The sequence below is a fragment of the Aphelocoma coerulescens genome, assembly GCF_041296385.1.
Source record: "Aphelocoma coerulescens isolate FSJ_1873_10779 chromosome Z unlocalized genomic scaffold, UR_Acoe_1.0 ChrZ, whole genome shotgun sequence".
NCBI lineage: Eukaryota > Metazoa > Chordata > Aves > Passeriformes > Corvidae > Aphelocoma > Aphelocoma coerulescens.
This window is the reverse complement of record NW_027184085.1, coordinates 42,677,569-42,698,806: the sequence shown is the minus strand read 5'-3', so window position 1 is coordinate 42,698,806 and position 21,238 is coordinate 42,677,569. Positions and strand designations below refer to the sequence as shown.

The following is a 21,238-nucleotide window of genomic DNA, read 5'->3' as shown; positions in this document are numbered from 1 at the left end:
GAAAAAAGGCTAAGTGACACATTCTTTCACACTGCCAAATGAAAGCAAAAATGTTCACAACAATTGAGCTAACCAAAGAAATCTGCACTTCAGATCTATTCAAAAGTTTCTCGAGATTCTCTTTGGAAAATAAAATTATCTTTTTCTTCTTTAAGCATAAGGGTTTCTGAGGTAAAATTACCCTGACATTTAATCAGACTGATTGACATCAATCCAGAAAGGCATTTGTTTCCTTTTAAGTGCAGTTTACCACTGACTTCCGAAGTGCACACTTAGTTGGATCAGGACTTGCACATGGATGCCACAGTCAGTTCTCCTCAATGGAAAGCAGAGTTCACCAGCTTTTCCACATCTCTGAAGGAAAACAATCAATGAAAGGATTTTCATCTTAAATAAGGGAAGTAAGAACAGATGGGGCTTGAGAAAACAACCAAAGCTATTTAACTGCAAAAAGTCAAGTAAATAAGGTAGAGCATTACCCAGATGCAGTTCCTATGACTGATCTTGCATCAAAATAGTTTACAAGGAACTAAGATTTTAACCTAACCTGAACACTAGCACTACTTTATCAGTCATCATCTAGTCAAATAGTGACTAAGTTTCCAGGAAGCAATCAGGTATTCATTATGGCAATGTGTACAGACAGACAGACACCATCGCCCCTCTTGCACTGCACACTGTACAATGTATGAAGAGAGACAGGCCCTGCTAACATGGACTTAAGAACCTCACTGTGGCTCAAGATGGTGCACAAAAAGGATGGTGCAAATTACTCAAAATGCCATAGAAAACAAAAGAAGAATATTAGGTTAATTCTAGTTTACCCAGCCATGTGCCCTGATCCATCAAACAACAGTGCGTTTGTCCTGACTCTTCTCAGACGAAAGTTTTCACTTTCTTCAGAAAAATACAAGGAACCAGGAAGTTGATGTAATTCTTCACCTTTTCCTTCTGCCATCACCTAAAAGATAATTCATTTAATGACAGACAAAGTTACAATGAAAATACAAAATAAAAAATGAATCTGCAAGGAATCCAGAGTCTATGAGTAGCCCAAATAGTAACAGTCATTCTGGCATTAATAAAACATTATAGACTCAAAACAAGCTTGTCCAAATGCTGCTATGGAGGTGCTTGGACAAACTCAAGAACTGGGCCCATGGGAACCTCATGAGGTTTAACAAGAGCAAGTGTAAGGTGCTGCACCCGGGCCAGGGCAACCCCTGGTACCAACACAGGCTGGGGATGAACAGATGGAGAGCAGCCCTGGGGAGAAGGACTTGGGGGTGCTGGTGGGTGAGAGGCTGGACATGACCCAGCCATGGGCACTCACAGCCCAGAGAGCCAAACGTGTCCTGGGCTGCATCCAAAGCAGCGTGGGCAGCAGGGCAGGGAGGGGATTCTGCCCCTCCGCTCTGCTCTGGTGAGACCCCACCTGGAACACTGCATCCAGCTCTGGGGTCCCAGCACAGGAAGGACATGGACCTGTTGGAGTGAGTCCAGAGGAGCCCACCAAGTTCATCAAAGGGATGAAGCACCTTTCCTATGACAACAGGCTGAGATAATTGGGATTGTTCACTGTTGAGAAGAAAAAGATTCAGGATGATCTAATTGTGGCCTTCCAGCACCTGAAGGGAACCTACAAGAAAGACGGAGAGACTGTTTACGAGAACATATAGTGACAGGACAAGAGGCCATGTCTTCTAACTGAAAGAGAGTAGGTTTAGATTAGGTATTAGTAAAAAATTCTTTACTGGGAGGGTGGTGAGGCACTGGTACAGGTTGCCCAGAGAAGTTGTGGATGCCCCATTCCTGGAGGTGTTTATGGCCAGGCTGGATGGAGCTCTGAGCTACCTTGTCTAGTGAAAGGTGTTCTTCTCCATGGCAGGATGGTTGGAGCCGTATGGTCTTTAACATCCATTCCAACCCAAGCCATTTTATGATTCTCTGAAATCTTTTCATGAACAACTAGAGAACAGATGAAAAATAGGCTATAATTTGTCGTCTTCACATTGCATTACCAATAACATATCGCCTAGTGAGTCTTAATGTTCCTCACTCACTCCAGTATTTGTACTTTTTACAGAAATAGGAAATTACACAGGCTTATGTAACATGTATTATTTATTGTCTACACCTCAGGCAAAGGTAGCAGTATGGTGCCACAGCAGCCTCAGGCATTTTAAATCTTGGAAGCTTCCCTCCTGGCCCATCTTCTGACCTTCTCTTCTGCAGTGGCTCTGTGTGGTAAGATGGTGCAGGAAGGAAGCAGGGTAAGAAACATCTATTTTAGTGGTGGCAGTAGCAAAATATTTTATCCTAGTCACCTCCTAGTTAATTGTGCAATGGAAACAATGTAGTTACTACTACAAGAAAAAGGACAAGAAGGCATGAAAAGGGGCAGGTAAAATGTGTGACAGTTCAGATGGGGAATAGGTTGAAATGGGTCTGGACTGGTACTCTCAGCTGCCCCAGCACAACTGAGGTGGCTGGCACACAACATGGGACACATGAACTGTTGGTTTTAGCTAAAATCAAATCTCATAGCTGCACTTCTGGAGATCTGCGGTTTTCCTAGGGGAACATAGAAAATCTGAGTCAAAGTCAGAACGCCCATCTCAGTGCCTAGACACCAGCTCATTAGAGCTTTTTTTACAGAACAAAAACAAAACAAACAAAACAAACCAACAAACAAACAAACAAAAAACCCCAACCCCGTACATCCCTCACTTTCTTCTGCATGATTCTCTTGCTTAAAAGACTCATCAGTGTTACTCCAGGCACTAAGTTACACACTGAGAAGATCAGTGAAATATGGATGTGGCAGATCCACAGAGAAATGAGGGTTAACATAACAAACTCTGATGTCTTGGAAAGTACCTGGAAGAAACATATATGATTGTAGGACTTAAAATTAGGAAGCAAATAAAATGCTTACAACAACAGCAGAATTACAAACTGAATTCTCAAGTGGGTCCCATCAAGTTTCCCAAATCTCGTCTAATTCACTACTATGTGGAGATACCCAACATCTTTTAGAAGATTTGACTGGGACAGTGTTTCAGCTGTCTGTCAAATATTTGTCTTCAGGAACATTTAAAACACAAGCAGCAGTTTCATTGTCATCAGTGGTATGAAAGGCTCTGTTAGTAAGGCTAGAGTAAAAGCTTTTTTGGCCTCCACTAATGAAAACAAAGCACAGGAAGTCCTATTACTCTACCACTCCTTAAAAGTCACCATGCCATTTCCTGTGTTGGAACACTATGTCAGAATAAGCGTGAACATCAGTCCTTGCTTGAGTTCCTAACATTTCTGACTGATGTTTCTCAAAATAGGTCATACCCCTACATCTGACGGGAGGATCACAGAGCCATGTTAGGCTCACTGAATAAATATAAAAGAGTAATACAAAGCGTGATTCCTAAGGTGACTGTGTTCTGAGTATTCCCTTTTCTCTGTGAGAAGAAGCTGCTGGATATTAGAGGTGCACGTTAAAATCTCATCAGTTTGAGTAGGACCGGTTTAATGTTACAAAGAATCACCCCTCAACACAATTACCCAACATCCTCTTACTTTTGCATAATTCTCTTTCTTAAAAGACTAATTTAAATTTGGTGTTAATTGAATATCACACAACTTCTCATGAAACACCAAATTTTCCTAAGTTGCAAAAAAGTGGAGCAGCTTACAAAAAAAACCCCAAACATATAATAACAAAATCTAAGCTCACATTCAGAACTCAGTTTATGCATAAGTATAGAAGACACATTCAAATCTTAACAAGGTAGTCTATTATTTTTGCCCATTTTAGAGTTCCCATTTTAAGAGGATTTCAAGAGATTTTAAATGTGTCACTGTATTAGACCACTACATGGTGTAAAAAAATATCAGCAATGAGAAAAAAAAGAAGTTACTTCTGAGTTTGGTCTCCTGATTGTGAGCAAACAGACTGTCTTCATGAAAGTAAAATAGGGGTATGAAAAATATAATGCAGTTACTCTCATTTTTATAGTAAGAATAATGCACTGACAGGAAGATCTGACAGTTCTGATAGAAGAGTAATGGGAACTTTCACAAGATGCTTACATAACTGAATTATTTATTAATTGGGTTATCTATTCATCTACCTATCCTAACCACTTATTCCCATTTTACAAATACTCAGTTTAAAGGCACAAACTAGTTACAGAACTCAGGTGAAGGTTATGCCTTGTTTGTAAAGGATGCAAAATTTTCTGTAGAGGAAAACGAGGATGTGAGCTGAAATTACCTTCTGTCAGTGGAGGCTGACTCTGTTTCTGATGTTGTGTTAACGATACACAGCCTTACAAAGGGAAGTAGTTCAGAGCCAACAAAATCATCGTTGGGGCATCAAATCTTTTTAGCACAATAAACCAATAAACACGATTCTTGTGATTATACATTAGAAGCGAGGTGGGCTGCTTCAGCAGCTTAACTGACAGAAGGAAACAAAACAAAACCAAAAAAACATTTGCAGAATTCTGGTATATATTGCTCACAGCACTGGATAACAAAAACAAGGCAGTTCATTACAGTGGGTTCAGTACAAACAAGCAACCATGGTCCATGGAGCCCACAAAATAACATGTCAGAGGGATGAGACCAGCTTTTGTTTAACAGTGAATTTCAGTCTCAGGATGGTAGGAATATAGCTGAAATACTGATAAACAAATGTCACTCTTATTCCCGTAACACTAAAGCTTGTCTAATTATTTTGTTTATTTCCACCTTGTGATTGCACTATGTATGAGCAATCAGGAATCAGCTCTGCTTCCTGTGCATTAATTAATTTTCAGGAAATACTATGAACAAATTTTCATATCAGAACCATACAGTAAACCTTAGCTCTAATGTTTTATTCATTTATTCAAAGAACCTTTGCCTAGTGCTTTCACTTGTGTCTGTAGAAAAGCACCTGTCATGGTCTATCATACAGATAGGAAAAATATTTCCCTCAATTATGGAATTCTTTCATTTCTGCCAGTATAAAAAGGGAATAAATTTCTTCCCCAGATTAGAAAATGCAGTTGCCATTAGTCTTACTGGAATCTCTCTTTTCTTACTATCACTGGACTTCATTTACAGAAATGTGCTTTCAGAAAGTTGCTGTCAAAACAATGATAACACAGGCAGATACAGGGTGACCTTAGAAAGAGCACAAGATGCAGTACAACTCCTCTAAGGCATGATGCAGAATCTGCCAAAAGTAACAAAACACACTGGGAAAGCATTTTAAAATGGCTTGAGAGCACTTTGCAACCTTCTGATTCTCTGCTGTTCACCAGGGATTAACAAGGACTTCCATAAATTAGACAGTCCTTGTTCTCAAATTCAGAACAGTACCACCCAAGCTGCTCTAACTGCTGGTTTGTAGATCAGAACCTGCTCATGACATATGTTTCCAGCTCTCAACCCCACCTCTGACTCATCCCAAATATTGCTAGATGCGGTGCCCACATAAACTGCCTTACGAGGATATTTGTCACTCTGACACAGGCTTCTGCATGCTGCCCTGAGCCTTCCAATCACTACATTCAAGCCCAGAGGAATTTACTCTTTCTTTCCATACTTCTTTTAGTGACTACATCCCTGAACAGATAGCCAAAAACAATTCACCTCAATCAAACAGACTGGCAAATTTTATCACTGACACTACATCACCAGTGGTGGTAGACAGGTTGAGAATTGAAGCATTGACTAACTGTTCCCTCTACTGCTCAGGTATATCGGGAAACAGTGTAGGGAAGGCTACGCTAATATATTTTTTACATATAGCTAACCAAAATGTTTCAGTTAACGTCAGCATTCTAGCCAGCATCTTTGAAATACCCCCAACTAATTCCAATTATATAAACAGAAATTAGCAATGAAGCAACTAATACTACATTACACATCTAGCTTTCATAGTAATACCTGATACTTTGCTGGATAAGAATGCATTAATGCTCACAGTAAAGCAGCATAAGAATAAATAGAACATAATCTATAGCTTTCACATGTGTTTAAAAGTCCTATTTACAAGAGCTATTTGCTCTTTTCTGGAAAAAGCAGCAATATTGTAATAGGCAAAAAGCCTTAACCTTGTTAAGAATCTTGTTATTGCAAGTCTCTAACTTCCACTTAGAAGCAAGACAAACATCTTATTAAGCTAATTCTGTCTCCTTTCTGATCTCCTTTCCCTGTGAAGATTTAGCGTTGTTTTGGTGTTGGTTATTTTCATTAATTAGCAGAGCTACATTCTGAATATCTTACAAAGAACTTTTCTAAGCTCAAATCACTTTTCTACCTGTAAATGCCTATTTTTTGCAACACTTCTACCGATGTAGCCTCATGAAAGCTGGCAATGGGACATGAAGGAAGAATGAAGCCTATTTTCCCACAGAAGCACTCTGGTGTATCCAAACACAAAACTCACAAATCAGCTAATAGCTGGATATCAGAATTACCTCAAACACAGATAAGAAGTATTTTATATTTTTTAAAATATACTGAACCCAAAGGCTGCCTAGTGAAAAACTGTTCCCTGAAATTATCACTCAGTGATAAAAGCTTACCAGAAATATTTCCACTTTAAAATAATTTTAATCAACTTACAGGAAACAGTTTCCTATAAGAGAGTAAGGCTTAGTACAGTCCAAGCTTCTTGTTTCAGATCATACCTAAAAGAACAGCAAGCAGTGGTGGAAGACTGGGGAAAGAAAAGGAAGTCTGGTGTCTTTAAGTTTTAGCTATGATCTCTTGAAACCACTAGAGCACAGACAAAGTCAGGGCTTTTAAAAAATGAGACAGAAACGAGCAGTAACACGGAAACTTACACATTCCAGAAAGACAGAAAATAGATCTGTGGCTTTCCGACTTATTTTTTTTTCATGGGAGAGAAGCCAGAACTTTAAGCAATCCTTCTTCAGATCAGCATACAGAGGCACTGCCTCTTATGACTCTCCTCTTTCCTGGATTGTCAAACATCTCAAAACTGCATTGTATCTCCCTAGGGATTCAGTGCCTTTATAATGCTTTCAGAAGTCCTAAGAAAATTAAAAGTGACTGTTCCCAAATTAATTTCCCACTTTCCATGTCTCATCCATATGTCTTCACTGTGAAAAGGTAAAAATAAAGTGAGCTGCAGCTGAACAATAATGTCTCTATTAGAGTGGTTGAAAGTGCCAAAGCTAAACCAGTGAGTTGTTTGGGTTGTTTTTCTTCCTGCAGCTTGCATTTAGTCAATCCAAAGTAGAAATCTAAGAAAGAAAATGCAAACGTTTGCAGTTCATTAAACAGCTTATTAAAAAATATGTTCCTTAGCCACAGTCACAGACAGTACTTCTAATACATTGGCTTCCTTCTAGTGCTATTACAAAGCTGAGGAAACCTGAGTCGACACTGTTCCAAGCTAAGGCAATCACAACCCAGATGTACTGAGCAATATGGTGGGAATATGACTCCATTAACATTTTTGCTAATTCTGACTCATGCTTGATTCTGTCATGTTGACTTTCCACACATATTATTAATTCAAGGACTAAACTCTGCTCCCATAAATGCTCATTGAAGGCTGATCTTTGTTGTATGGGTGATAAAATCAAGAAGCATCTGACCTAGCCTGTGAAAAAAGAATTATCTGCTGAAGCCCAGTCATATTCCAATATGACTTGCATATTCCAATGAGAAAAAGCAAGTACAGTCTTGTACCTTTTCAGATGGACAATCACAAGATACAGGTAGGAAATTGTTCCCAGCAAATAACACAAAATCATGGTCTGGGTAGCATTAGAAGAGACCTTAGTATTTCATTTCGTCCAACCCTCATGCCCAAGGCAAGGACTTCTTTCACCAGATCAAGCTGCTCAAAGCCTCATCCAACCTGATGTTAAAGACTTCTAGGGATGGGGCATATACTTCTCCAGGCAACCTGTTTTCAGTGTCTTACCAACCTTATCATAAAAAATGTCTTCCTTATATGCAATCTAAATCTACTCTCTTTCAATTTCAGAAAGCCTTTTCGCTGTCTTTCTGCTTACTCATCTCCTTCATATATTGAAAAATCGCTGTAAGTTTTCCCTGCAGCCTTCTCTTTTCCAGGCTTTAACAATCCCAGCTCTCTCAGCCTTTCCTCACAGGAAAGATGCTCCAGGCCTCTGATTATTTTTGTGGCCATCAACTAGACCCACTCCAACAGATCTATCTCTTTCTTGTACTGGAGGCCCCAGCGCTAGACAAAGTACTCCAGGTAAGGTCACACAAGAGCCAAAGGCAAGAATCACCCCCTGTACCTGCTGACCATGCCCACTTTGATGCACCCCAGGATATGATTAACTTTCTACACTACAGGTGCAAATTGATAGCTCATACCTACTTTTTCATCTACCAATATGGCCAACTCTTTCTCTTGAGAGCTGCCACCAATCCAGTCACCTCCCAACAAATACTGATACTGGTCACTGCCCTGACCCAGATACAGGACCTTGCACCTGGCACTTTTCATCTTGGTGTTATCTGCAAACTTGCTGAGGATGTACTAACTCCCACTGTCTATGCTGAGCTGAAGATATTGAGAAGTATTGGTCCCAATATGGACTCCTGAGGGGCAGCATTCAGTATTTCTATTTGGGCACTGAGCTTTTGGATTAGCAATTACGTCTGCTAGTTCCCTCTGGATTCTAGGATGCATCTCATTCTGTCCCATATTTTTAGTTTTGTAGATGGTCTTGAGCCTGATCTCTTATGGTAGTCACGGATTCATTCCTCTAGTTCCTCTCTTGACATGCAGGGACTTGATAGCAGCAGGAAGAGAATTATCAGTGAAAACTGAGGCAATGCAGTTCTTGAACACCTCAGTGTCTCCATGTCAGCTCTCTTATTTATTAGGATTGTGTGGAGTGGTGTCTTTCTTTTCTGACTAACATGCCTGTGGAAGCCCTTAGTATTTCTCACACCTTTTGTAAAATTTAGCTCCAGCTGTGCCTTAGCTTTCCTGATCCCAGGCATCCACCTGCTCTGGTGTGAGGCTCCTCAAGGGGCTGCAGGTGGATCTCTGCATCCCCATGGAACTGCTTCACCATGGCTTGCACCAGGATCTGCAGGGGAATTTAATCTCTGGTGCCTAGAGCAGCTCCTGCCTCTCCTTCATGGACCTTGGTGTCTGCAGGGTTCTTGATCCTCTCACTCTGCTCTTCTCTGGCCACAATTACAACTGCGCAATACTTTCTTTTCTTCTTCTTAAATAAATTGTCACAGAGGAGTTACCATCACTTCTAATTGGCTCAGCCTTGGCCAGTGGCACAACCATCTTGGAGCTGCCTGGGGCTGGCTCTGCTGAACAAAAGGAAGCTTCTGGCTGCTTCTCACTGAAGCCACCCCTGCAGGCCCCCCACAAACAGAGCCCCACTACCAAAACCTGGCATGTAAACCCAATACAATGACCAAACTATACCTACCAGTTTTCACTACCTTTTTTTCCCCTCTTTTTTTAATAACAAAACCCTTAAAACAATGTTCTTCTTGAAAGAAGTATTGCTAAAAGATTTGGAATTACATATTAAAATTCTTTAAAACAAGTTACATCTTGAAAGTAGCGTTCTCAAAATTATTTTGAATTGGATATTAAGATTCAGAAAACATATCCTTCTCTACTTCATTTTCACCTTTTCAGAGCACTAGCAGCCTAAAGCATGAAATGAGACACATACTGTGTTAAGGTCTCATCTGGTTTATGATTCCATGAGAAAGTCCTATGTTGTTGGTTTCACTGTTTTAACAACAGCAATGTAGACACATACATACATATGCAGCTACTAGGAAAAAACACAGAAAATACAGATGTTTTTCTTGTAGACTGAAAAGGATATTTACAGGTGATGAAGCAGTGTAACTTGAAGTTAAAATCTTCTCATCAGTTTCCACTACTTATTGCTAGAACTTTCTATTTTAGAATTGCAACACACTTTTTACTGTGCTTTCTATTCTAACACAGGTCTGCAGCTAACCTAAAGATACCACTCCTGGATTATTTTTTTCACTTGATCTGGATTGATTTATTCAGCACCACATATACTCCTTATGCTCTTGCAAAAAAAAAAAACAGGTGCCTCTGACTAGAAGAATATTCAAGGACCTCATCTTGTGAGCTGTCTTGGTTAATTGAAGTGTTTGTCCATGACATACACAGGATTGATTACTGCTTCAGTAAGTTTTTCAGCCATGCATGGCACCAGTTGTAGTCTAAATGAAAGGAGCTAATGAATCAGATACAAGAATCGCACTTGTAGGGGAAAAAATATTACCAAAAAAAAACCCAAAAAACCAAAAAAACCCCCCAACAACAAACAGCAAAATGAAAGAACCAGTGAGATTCAGAATACCCTTGACTTGGCATTCAGACCCCATTTTGTACCTTAATGCTCCTCCTAAATGCAATGCAACGCTTTCGCTGAAGAATGATTTAAAAGAACTGTTAAGTTTTTTCAGTCAACGTTAAGTGACTACAGCATTATTCAGTAAGGGCTTTTACAGAATTGTGCATAAATCCAAAGCATTTCTGAAAAAAGGATTGCATTGTTATATAATTACAGCTAAGTGGTTGTTAGCTATTTTGAGTTATTACTCAGAGATTTTTCAATGACCCTTTTCCGCTAAGGGTTCTGATATAGTTCTAGAAATGTAATGATACACTGCACCAATCCAGTACTTGTCTGAATAATGAGACAACAAAGGTAGGATTTCTATTGTAAAGAGTTATGCAACCACCTATGTTGTATGCGCCTGCAGTGACTATGTAAGATGTGAAGATAATTTTTTACACATGCTAGCTTCAAAACATGAAATGCATGTCATCTTTGTAGCACTTACATTGATAATTCTTGGAAAGGACCCTCCAGAAACATCAAGTTCATACAAACATGAGTGTATGTAATAAATTCTCAAGGGCATTCAATGCATGATGCACAAAGACATCAGCAAGATTTTTCTTCCTAAACTAACACACTGCAGCTCTTAAGATTGTATCAAGCTAATTAGAAGCTAAAACTCTGAAAAAAGGCAATCTCAACCACGCTGAAGTGATGAATGTTGTTCTGCAAACCAGAAACACTGTGCTTCAGAGCAGACGCCATTTAAAAGCCTGTATCACTTATTTTTCGTTACAACTTTTGCTATTAGCATGCTCCTACTGTTCAGCCCCTACTGACTAATGCTGTAGTCACTCAATATTGACTGAAAAAATTTAACAGCTCTTTCAGCATTGTCACACACCAGGGGAAAGCCCGAACCGCCGGAGGCCGAGTCCATCAGCGGTCTCAGGCTGCCCCCGCGTGGCCGCGCCGGGGCAGCACACGTACGGCGATTGGATCGGGAATTCTATCCGCCGCTCTCAAGGCAAGATCCTTCCCCTGAAAGCACAGCATGCCGCTTCTAACAAAGACGCAAGGGCGCTTCACTGTGGATATATGGGTGTGGCATTTTTCGCTGTACCCGCTTACCAAGTCCGTGCCATCTCAGTTACAGAACACACACAAGAATCAGGATGTCTTTCACTGGACAACAATATTGCTCGCTACTGCAATGATTTTTATACATCTTAATATTTTAATATGTCCTGGTTTAGGCAGACAGGACATAAGGAATTTGTATAAGTGCTCAGGAAGGGCTGCATGTGGATCCCACTGAAACCAGTGTAAATTACAAAGGCAGATGTCTGTTAAGAGCATTTGAAAAACACGTCAATAAAATATACATTAAAATTATACTTACTGCAGTCCTCAGTATCTGGACCTGAAGTCATGTTCAGCAAGCCGTATTTATTTAATTTCCTACTCTCAGTATCCCATTATCCTATCTGCCTTGAGATTTGCCTTCTTCCTTTCCATTATACTACATAATTATTAAATTTTTGATTGTTGTATTCTTTCTTACTCTATTTTGTTCAATTATCCATTGTTCCATTTACAATGTATTGAATTTTTAAAAAGTATTCAATTTTTTAATCTCGTTTTGTCACATTAATTTTGAAACATATCAGATGCAGTACATTTCATACGTCTAAGATAAACAACTAAAAAAAAATTTCCTTGTGAAAGCCTAATTTAGAATTATTTTGTTAAAATCTATCCCAGTGGTTTTCAAATGGGAGCTACAAAAAGTTCAGACTGATCACTGTGAGTCAAAAAAATGTACTGCTAGCCATGAAAAACTTATTTTACTTAGGGAAAGAAAAGAGGAAGAATTTTAATGTCTGGCCACAAGTGCCTAGATTAGCCAGCCAACTGCTGCAGGTCACTTCTTTCAGGGCTGTGAAGATGGTTTTAAACATTTGTGCCCACCAAATATGTCATTTTTCAATTCCTCAATCCTCCTGAATTATAATTTCAAAAGACAGAAAAATCTAGTTGACAGAGGATATAATAATTTTTCCAGTTTGATTACATCACAGTACCAACTAACCAAATTAACTTCATAAATCTTTGCAGCAAGATTTACAATATTGGCAAGTATATGGCATGTTCAACTTTGTTTTCACTTTTTCTCAAGAAGACACAAGAGGGCTAAGTTACAACCAGAAGTTTGGGGATTGGAGTTTCAGACTCCAATACCTCCTATCGAGCAGCTTTCTGTTTCTCTGTAACCACTCCCAGACAGCTTACTAATAGAGTATCAAGTTAATCTGCTTTTTCTGAGTTCCCATGGCTGACTAATACGCCAAGATAGCTGCAATCCATGAGGGAATGCAAAGGGTTAAGGGGACATTGTCTACACTTCTCTTAAAATTTATATCCTGTAAAACAAGAAACAATCATGCATCTTTCAATACAGAAAATTCAGTCTGTTCATAACTGCATAACAGCTCTAATTCTCCTTCGTTCCATTTCTTTGTGTTCTTTTCTTTTTTTTGTGCTTGCAAGAAATGTGTTCCACATTCTGATTGTTTCCAGACATTGAGTTATAATTAATTGTGGCTAACAATGAGCAGCTTAATACAGCATTTCTCCCTGCCTCAAGACAGAAGGGTAGGATATGTCATAAATTTTACACAAACGTATTAACTCTCATTGCATTTAAATTTCAAAATTACAGGATTTCAAATACAAGCAACTCTTCTTCCTCACTTTTTTTATTTAAATTCTGTAAATTTGACTGTTTGGGTCTTTTGCCTTATGGCTTTCTTTCCATCACTTTATTTTGACTCTTCCTAGATGTTTATGCTGCTGCTAACGGAACCACAGAACAGTGTTGGAAGGGACCTTTGGTGACTGTCTAGTTCACATTTCTGCTCAGATGAGAGCCAACTTTTAAATCAGGTAACATTGCTCAGTCTTGTCTAGTCAAGCTTTGGGCGTCTCCAGTCTCCACAGTCTCTCTAAGCAATCTCCTCCAGCAATTAACCTTTCTCACTATGAAATCTTTCCTAATATTCCTACTCAGAACTTCTCCTGCTGCAGCATCAGCCCGTTGATCCTTACCCTTTCCCTCTGCACCTCCAGAAGCCTGAATTCTCTACAACCACCCACTAAAAAGCCAAAAAGAGAAAGCTCTCTCCAAGCCGTTCTTTCTTCAAGACAAACCAACACAATTTCACAGGATATTCTCCCTTTGAATATCACGTGCTTCAGCAACCCTCTAGGTAGCTCACCACTACACTCCTTCCTGTATGTCTGCATCTTTCTTGGACTATTGAGCCCAAGCTGCACAAAGGACTCCAGGTACCATCTCATAAGTGCTGAATTGAGGGAATTAATGAATTTCCTCAATTAAACATTCCTAATGTTGCACAGGGTGGGCCTAGCTTTCATGGCTGCAAAGGGCATCCTGCTGACTTTTCTTCGACTTTTTGTCCACCTGACTTCTGAGATCCTGCTTTGCAGCCAGTCAGTCCCCAACGTATTTGTTGCATGAGACTGGTCCAAGTGCAGGGCTCAGCACCTTTGTTGAACTTCAGAAGGTCCCCATCAGTCCTTTTCAAACACTTGTGCCTCTGAATACCAGTCCCAACCTTATCAATCATTTCCATCCCCAATTTTATGCCACCTTGGAATATCCTGAGGGTGTACTCCATCCCATTTTCTAGGTGATTCATGAAGACAGTAAATGTTAGCAATTCAAAATCCTGAGGAATGTCATGCCTAACCAGCCGCTATTTGAACCCCTACTCTTTAAACCCACGAGCCCAGCCAGTTTTCCACCCACCTGGAATTCTACCAATCCAGTCATGTTTCTCCCCTTCAGACACAAAGATGCTGTGTCATTCATTTTGTTCTCCCCACATCCACGCTGTTAATCATCACGTCATTGTACAAGGCAATCAGGTTGGTCAGGCACAATCTGAACAGGTAATGCTGTTGTTTGCTTTACCCGATCACATTTTCCTGAAGGGCCTAGAAATGATTTCCAGGAAGACTGGCTCGATGATCTCCCTAGAGACTTCAATAAGGCTTGAAATTCCCCAAATCTGTCTTATCTTTCTTCAGGCCAGCTGTGATGTCTGCCTTCTTCTAGTCATAATGTAGTTCCCAGGCATCATAACTGTTTGAATGCCACAGAGAAAGCTTTCACAGTGACATTGACCAGTATCCTTAGCAGTACTGGATGCACCTTGCTCGGTTCCATGACCTTCTCCATAAGTCTAGATTGTTTAAGAAGTCTTTAACTCAACCTTTCTTTACCGTGGCCCAAACCTGGCCTCTATGTACACAGGCTTAGGAGACCTGACAGCAGACCTCACAAGTAAAAAAAGAACAAAAAATGCTACTCAGCCTTTTCAATTTTCTGTGTCACTAAGTTTACCACCTCATCTTTTCAGCAGGTCTACATGTTCCTTAGACTCCTCTTGCTGCTTAAGTAGCTGTAACAGCCCTTGCTGCCCTTCTCATCCACCACAAATTTCAGTTCCAGCTGAGTTTGGCCTCTTCTACACCATTTGAGAAATGTTCCTTTCTTCCATGCAGCCCATCCCCCCCCTTCCACTGGTGTATGAGTGCTTTTCACACTTGAGTTCAGTCAGAGTTGCCCATTCAACCATGTGGACCCCCTGACACATCCCCCTCTGTCTTTGAACTTCAAAGCCAAAGGAAGCTATTCTTGACAATCAAAAAACTGTCTTAGACCTCTCCACAGCTACCTCTCACGGGATCTAATCTACAGCCTGACTCAAGAAGTCTGTTCTTCTAAAGACAAGGATCATTATTCTGCTACACTTTCCCTTTTCCTGCAGTAATACACAGAATAAACTTGGGAAACCACTTTCTTAACATATGGATGAAGAAGTAGTACCACGAATCATAAACAATCTAAACTAAAACCTCTTACAAAGGTAAACGTGCTGCTGTAAAGGTCTGAAAGAATTTCATAAACATTTTTTATTTCTCGGCAATAGACAGGATGCTCTTCTACTTACACAGATTGTTTCTGTAACACACATGGCCTCTCATTCAAGTCTGAAGATAATGATAGTAAAGATGACAGAGATGTGTAGCTCACCCATGTCCAAAAACCCCAGACAGAACAACATCCTTGACACACAAGTGCTCAAATGTTCAAGGAAGCAATTTGTTTGATCTGGTTATCTACAGAAAGGTCTGTGTTTACCTGTATTTTTTCAAAGAGGGCAAGTGTGATTACAGCATAACTTACACATGCCGAGAGCCAATCATCACATAGCATTGCCTCAGCAAGATCGGAACACATATCACACAGTCATAAACTTCCTCTTTTAATTGAAAAGCTGTCTGAAGGAAAATACTAATTATTAAAAAATGTCTACCCCTGCATCCTATGCTTTGCACTTAAAGTAGTCACCATATTCTATCCCAAATGCCGTTACTATGAGATAGAGGGCCTGAGTTTCACATACAGGAATATAATTCTACCCTCTTGTTGTTCTCATCTTCCTCTGCAAAACATTAGCCTGATCCTCATGTTAGTGTTCAACACAACTTCTGGGACCAGAGTGACAGTATTTTCCACATTCCTCTTAGCTAAGCTTCACTGAATATAAATAAGCATTCTAACCACAGGATACAGTCACAATGCATCTTGTTTGGCCATGAAGCTGAAATTCCATTCTGTTTGTGCAGAAATAACAGAGGAAGGCCCTAGGCTAGCTTATGACTTAATGATAAGTGGAGTCTCCAGGGAGACTGAGATGAAATCAACAAGGTGCCTCAGAGGAGAAAGTGAACTGTACCATGACTCTCACTTACTTCACATCTTCTGATTCAAAACTTGAATGTTTTCATGTCACAGCTGGAAAAGCAAATGCATGTTTTTGCTCTACTGTGAATAAAAACAGAAGCAATTTTGTGGATGCTGCTGTGCTGCTAAATGATAGAAAAACCCACCATATTAAGAATCAAATGAGGTTTTTCTTACTACAAAAAAGGTGATGAGCTGATTATTTCCATCAAGCATAAACCCAACTGTTCTAACTAAATTAAGAACCAGACACAATTTATGGGATATATTTTTTGGACTAAAAATTAAATCACGTTAAATCCTTTTCCAGAAGTTATTAGGAATAAAAAAGAACTAATACTATTAATAAGCAGCAGTGCAACTTGCAGCTTAATCACTGAATGCATTCCAATCAACAGATGACAGAAAGGAAGACCTATGCAAGTATTATGATGTTAGGTTTGTCACCATAGCTAATTGGAACCTCACTTCTGTGCAAGAGTACAGAAATGTTATGGACGGTGAATAAGCTCTGATGCAAATCAAGGCATTGAGCTTCCCTTGGCTTGCCATCGGGTTGACAGGGGGAGACCCCTACCTAGCATGGAGCTAAACCATGGAGAAGCAACCACTCTTGGGAGCTACGCAACTTCAGCTCCAGATTTCTACACCTGAGCACTCAGAAAAGTACGCAGAGAAAAACACCAGAAATATACAATACCATGCAAAAAAAGGGTATTTTTCTCATCACCTCTCCTTCTCCTTTTCCCCACAGATATTTTCTTCCTGAAATTATGCTTCTGGAATTGCTATTCCACACACACCACACGCTGCAGTTTAGATCTTACTATAAGCATAAGAAGCATAGGGACATGAAGCAGTATCCCCACTCTGCAGGGATAAATGACCTTGTAAGGGATTAAAGCCTATGGGTCCAACCAGATGCCTCAGAAAGTGCTAGCTGACATTGTCTACAATACTGATCATACCTCCTTGCTTATGCAAAACAGCACTTAAAAACTGGCACTCTCAAGAGAGGAAAAGTACCTGAAGCAGATGTGTATTTCACAAATGAACTGGCAGACCTGTTCTTGTTTGGCAAGAGGATAGTCCAGGGCCCTTTAGAGCTTTCTACAAAATCTAAGCCATAGACAAGGCAGAATGCTCTCATTCTCAACTATGACACAGTAAGGTAGGAATTTTCCACATACAGTTTCCATCTTTCAAACATTGGTATGATATTTTATTAAGTTTCTAGAAAATTCATCATCTCCTTCACAGTAACAGGATTTTTACATTGACAAAATTCAATAGGTCCACTTCTCTTCAACATCTTCATAAATGTCTTGGACATAGGATTCAAAGGAATATTAAGTTTGCCAACGACACTAAATTGGGAGGAACTGTCAACTCCCTCAAGAACAGAGAGGGAGGCCCTGCAAAGAGACCTTGACAAATTAAGAGGGCTGAGCAATCAGCAATCATATCAAGTTTTACAAGGGCAAGTGCCAGATTCTGCACCTGGGATGGGGCAACCCTGGGTGTATGGAGAGACCTCAGAACAAAAGGCTGGAGAGCAGCGCCACAGAGAGGGACCTGGGGGTCCTGGTCAGTGGCAAGTTGAATATGAGTCAGCAGTGCCCTGGCAGCCAGGACGGCCAACTGTATCCTGGGATGCATCAGGCACAGCATCACCAGCCAGGCAAGGGAGGGGATTGTCCTGCTCTGCTCTGCACTGGGGCAGCCTCGCCTCCAGCACTGGGGGCAGTTTTGGGTGCCACAATGTAAAAAGACATGAATCTACTAGAGAGCATCCAAAGGAGGGCCACAAGGATGGTGAAGGTCTGGAGGGGAAGCCTTACGAGGAGCAGCTGAGGTCTCTTGGTCTGTTCAGCCTGGAGGAGACCAAGGGGAGACCTCACTGAGGTCTTCAACATTCTCACAAGGTGAAGCAGAGGGGCAGGGACCGACTTCACTCTCATGACCAGTGACTGGTCTTGATGAAATGGCACGGAGTCAGGGGAGGTTTAGATCGGGTATCAGGAAAAGGTCTTTCACCAAGAGGGTGGCTGGGCACTGGAAAAGGCTTCTCAAAAAGTAGTCACAGCACCAAGCCTGTCTAGTTCAAGAAGTGCTTGAACAAGGCTCTCAGGCACATGTGATTCTTGGATTGTTCTGCACAGCAGCAGGAGTCCATGATCCTTACCGGTCCCTTTGAACTCAGGATATTCTATGATTCTGCTCTATGAAAATTTGACATAAGTACAGCTACCATGACAATAAAGTAAAAATACCTGATTGTTATGGTGTATAATTATTCTCAACTGTCTTCTCTGCTACTGAAGTCTGTAAGAGATTGTAAGAGATTGACTGGTCCTTGACATTCAGCCAAACCAACAGGACAAATCCTTCACAAAAAAGGGGTCAGCAACTACAGCTCCAGCCTCAGTTTTTGTCCCTTTGCCCTTCACATCCCAAGAGCATTCTGTCCAGTGAGACTGTGTTTGAGCAAGTTTAGCAAGACTAAATTAATCACGTTCACATCTACTCCATAACAGATCAGAATCACAGAACCATCAAGGTTGGAAATTACCTCCAAGATCATGGAGTACAACAACTTCACAGGTGTTGCTGGGTTTACAATATACAGAACACCCTACTGGCTAATACTTACGGTTTTTATCCTTTGCACGCAGAATTGCCGGTTCTCTTTCACTTTTACCACAAGTAGAGAAGAGGTAGTCTCTTTCTTCTGGAGTCTCTAGATATTCTTTGTCTCAAGATCTTCTGTTTCTCAGGACAATTTGCTGTCTTGAAGCTTCCCACTTAAAAGGTTTCTTTCCCAACTTTCCTATCACCAAAGAGTCATGGTCCTAACCCAGTTACTAAAGCACTGACTTCTTACATCACCACTCCCTCTTCAACTTCTACCCAAAAGACTCAATTTTAGACTCAGGTTCAAGACTTTTCTCCCACCTGGCAGCCCTGCAACTACCCCAAGTGTCATGTGCAAGCACATCACAGTCCAACGAAATCCCACATTTCCTCTTCAAATCCTTGATGACAGATAGGTATAGGGTACATACCTAATGGTCAAAACTGGCAAACAGCTCTGCCTAACACTATTAGCCTATGTTTTGCTTTTCCCCCAGTTCTTTCAAGTTCAGCTGTGAATTGGCTGGAGTATATAGAGTTTCTTAAAAGGAAAGAAATTTGTAACTCGAAATGACAACAAAACAAGATTAAATTTTGCCTAGTTTACCAGACATTTCCTATCTGTTAACAAGTAAAAGGAATTGTTGCAATGGCTGTTTTTCCCCCCAGTAACTGGAGCAGAAAATAAATCAAGACAGAACTTTGTATTTAAATCCATAGCAAATGCAAACATAACCAAATAAAATATCAACACAGTGCTTCTGAGAGAAATTCCACAAAAATTGAGTGTGGTCCACAAAAATGAGTTCTAACACACAAGACAACAGCAAACAGAAAGGAAAAAATAAAGACAACTGCAGCCTCAGTCTGTATGACTTACTCAAACCTGCAATTGTTACTGTCACAGGATTTTCAAGAACTCCATGGGTACACGTGGACAACTTGACTCAACAAGACTGGACAGCTCAATACCCAAAAGAATGCCAAATTTCATACCTAGGAAGTGCTACTTCAAACTCAGTATCTGGCTTTTTAAAAACTGACATAAATTTCACATGTGCAGTTTAGCTCTCTCTCTCAGACAGGTTGTCACCGATTAAGAGTGGTATTATCTGGAAGATTAGACACAAATTCCACCAGAGACCACTAAAGCTTACAGTAATAATGCAGTCTTCCTGAAATGACAAGCCACATTAAAATTCCCATTGCTTCCAAACACACTCTCCACTCCATGCTTATCTCTTGATAAGGTGGAACACCTTCCAGATACCTCAGGGAGTACACAGAGATCAACAATAGATGTTGCCTAGCTCAATCATCCCATTAAGTGAACACAGATTATACATCAGCCTGTAATTAAATCAGGTAAATTGTTTCCACCTTCAGCCCATGAAGATTATATAAAGGTGAAATCCTTGAATTGCTCACAGGCTTTTGTCATCCAGCTGCACTTGATTACTTGAGAAAACAGATTAAGATCTTCCACTGGGTGTTTCAGATCTATCACTAATGTAGAGTAAAGGGATATATGTAGTGTAACTCTACTTTCTCACGTCCACTGCCCTGGTTTTTACTAAGATGAAGTTTGCTGCCCCCCTGTGATGCAGTTAACACATCTCACTTTGTTAAGTGGCCTTAAGGACAAAGCAGCTGCATCACCTCACCACAGAAGTAAAAGCAATGCAAGCAGAAAACTCGTGACAAGGAGCCTGGTCTGCCTTTCAGCAACAAACTGACAAGTACTTCTGAGACGTAGAAGTCAACTAATGCCCAGTTCTTCCACTTCCCACATGCACAAATTAGGGAAAAGAAAGGTTTTCTCCAATTATATTTTTCCCACATTGAGTATACCACTGTCTGACAGGTCTCAGTATTACTCATCATTTGAGCATCAATCCAGAAGGTACACATCTGAAACCTAAGCACAATTAAACTAGTTAGGAAGCTGGCCTCATGGCTACCTTTGCAACAGATTCACGGTTCTGCCCTCACTTGGAAGTCTTCTTTACCTTCCCAAAGCACATACATCTGCAAGTACATCTCCAAGATTCAAAGTAAAGAAACAGAAGTTTTACTGGGTTACTTTCATACAGGGTTTAGCAGCAAAAACTTCACCAGTTATGCTTCAAATCACATATGCCAGTGTTGGTAAAAAGCACATACAACAGAAATTAGGAAAGTCAAAGTACACACGTCACATGCCCCTTCTCGTATTTGGATGCTGATGGTTCATCTCACTATCCTTAAGGGCCTTCCATGAACTTACTCTGATAGCCAGTTTCCCAGCCACAAACCTTTACTTCAGCCCCACTCTGTCTGCTAGTGATACCTCATTCTTTTGAAACGCATTCAGCTTCTGTTCAGGGATGTTGTACCTCTGGGGATTGGGTGGTTTTCTTCTTCA

At 40.4% G+C, this 21,238-nt stretch overlaps 1 long non-coding RNA gene across 2 annotated transcripts; it reads right to left on the bottom strand.

Annotated features, from left to right (window-relative positions):
• Positions 1–209: 209 nt before the first annotated feature.
• Positions 210–20,212, bottom strand: LOC138103728 (uncharacterized). Of its 2 annotated transcripts, XR_011147821.1 has the most exons (4): positions 18,854–20,212; positions 1,539–1,639; positions 825–961; positions 210–354 (listed from the first exon to the last, which is right to left on the bottom strand). It is a non-coding gene; the product is annotated as an uncharacterized lncRNA (long non-coding RNA). The 2 variants fall into 2 exon arrangements; XR_011147820.1 differs by lacking the exon at positions 1,539–1,639 and having other exon boundaries at positions 18,854–20,188.
• Between the last annotated feature and the right edge of the window lie 1,026 nt (positions 20,213–21,238).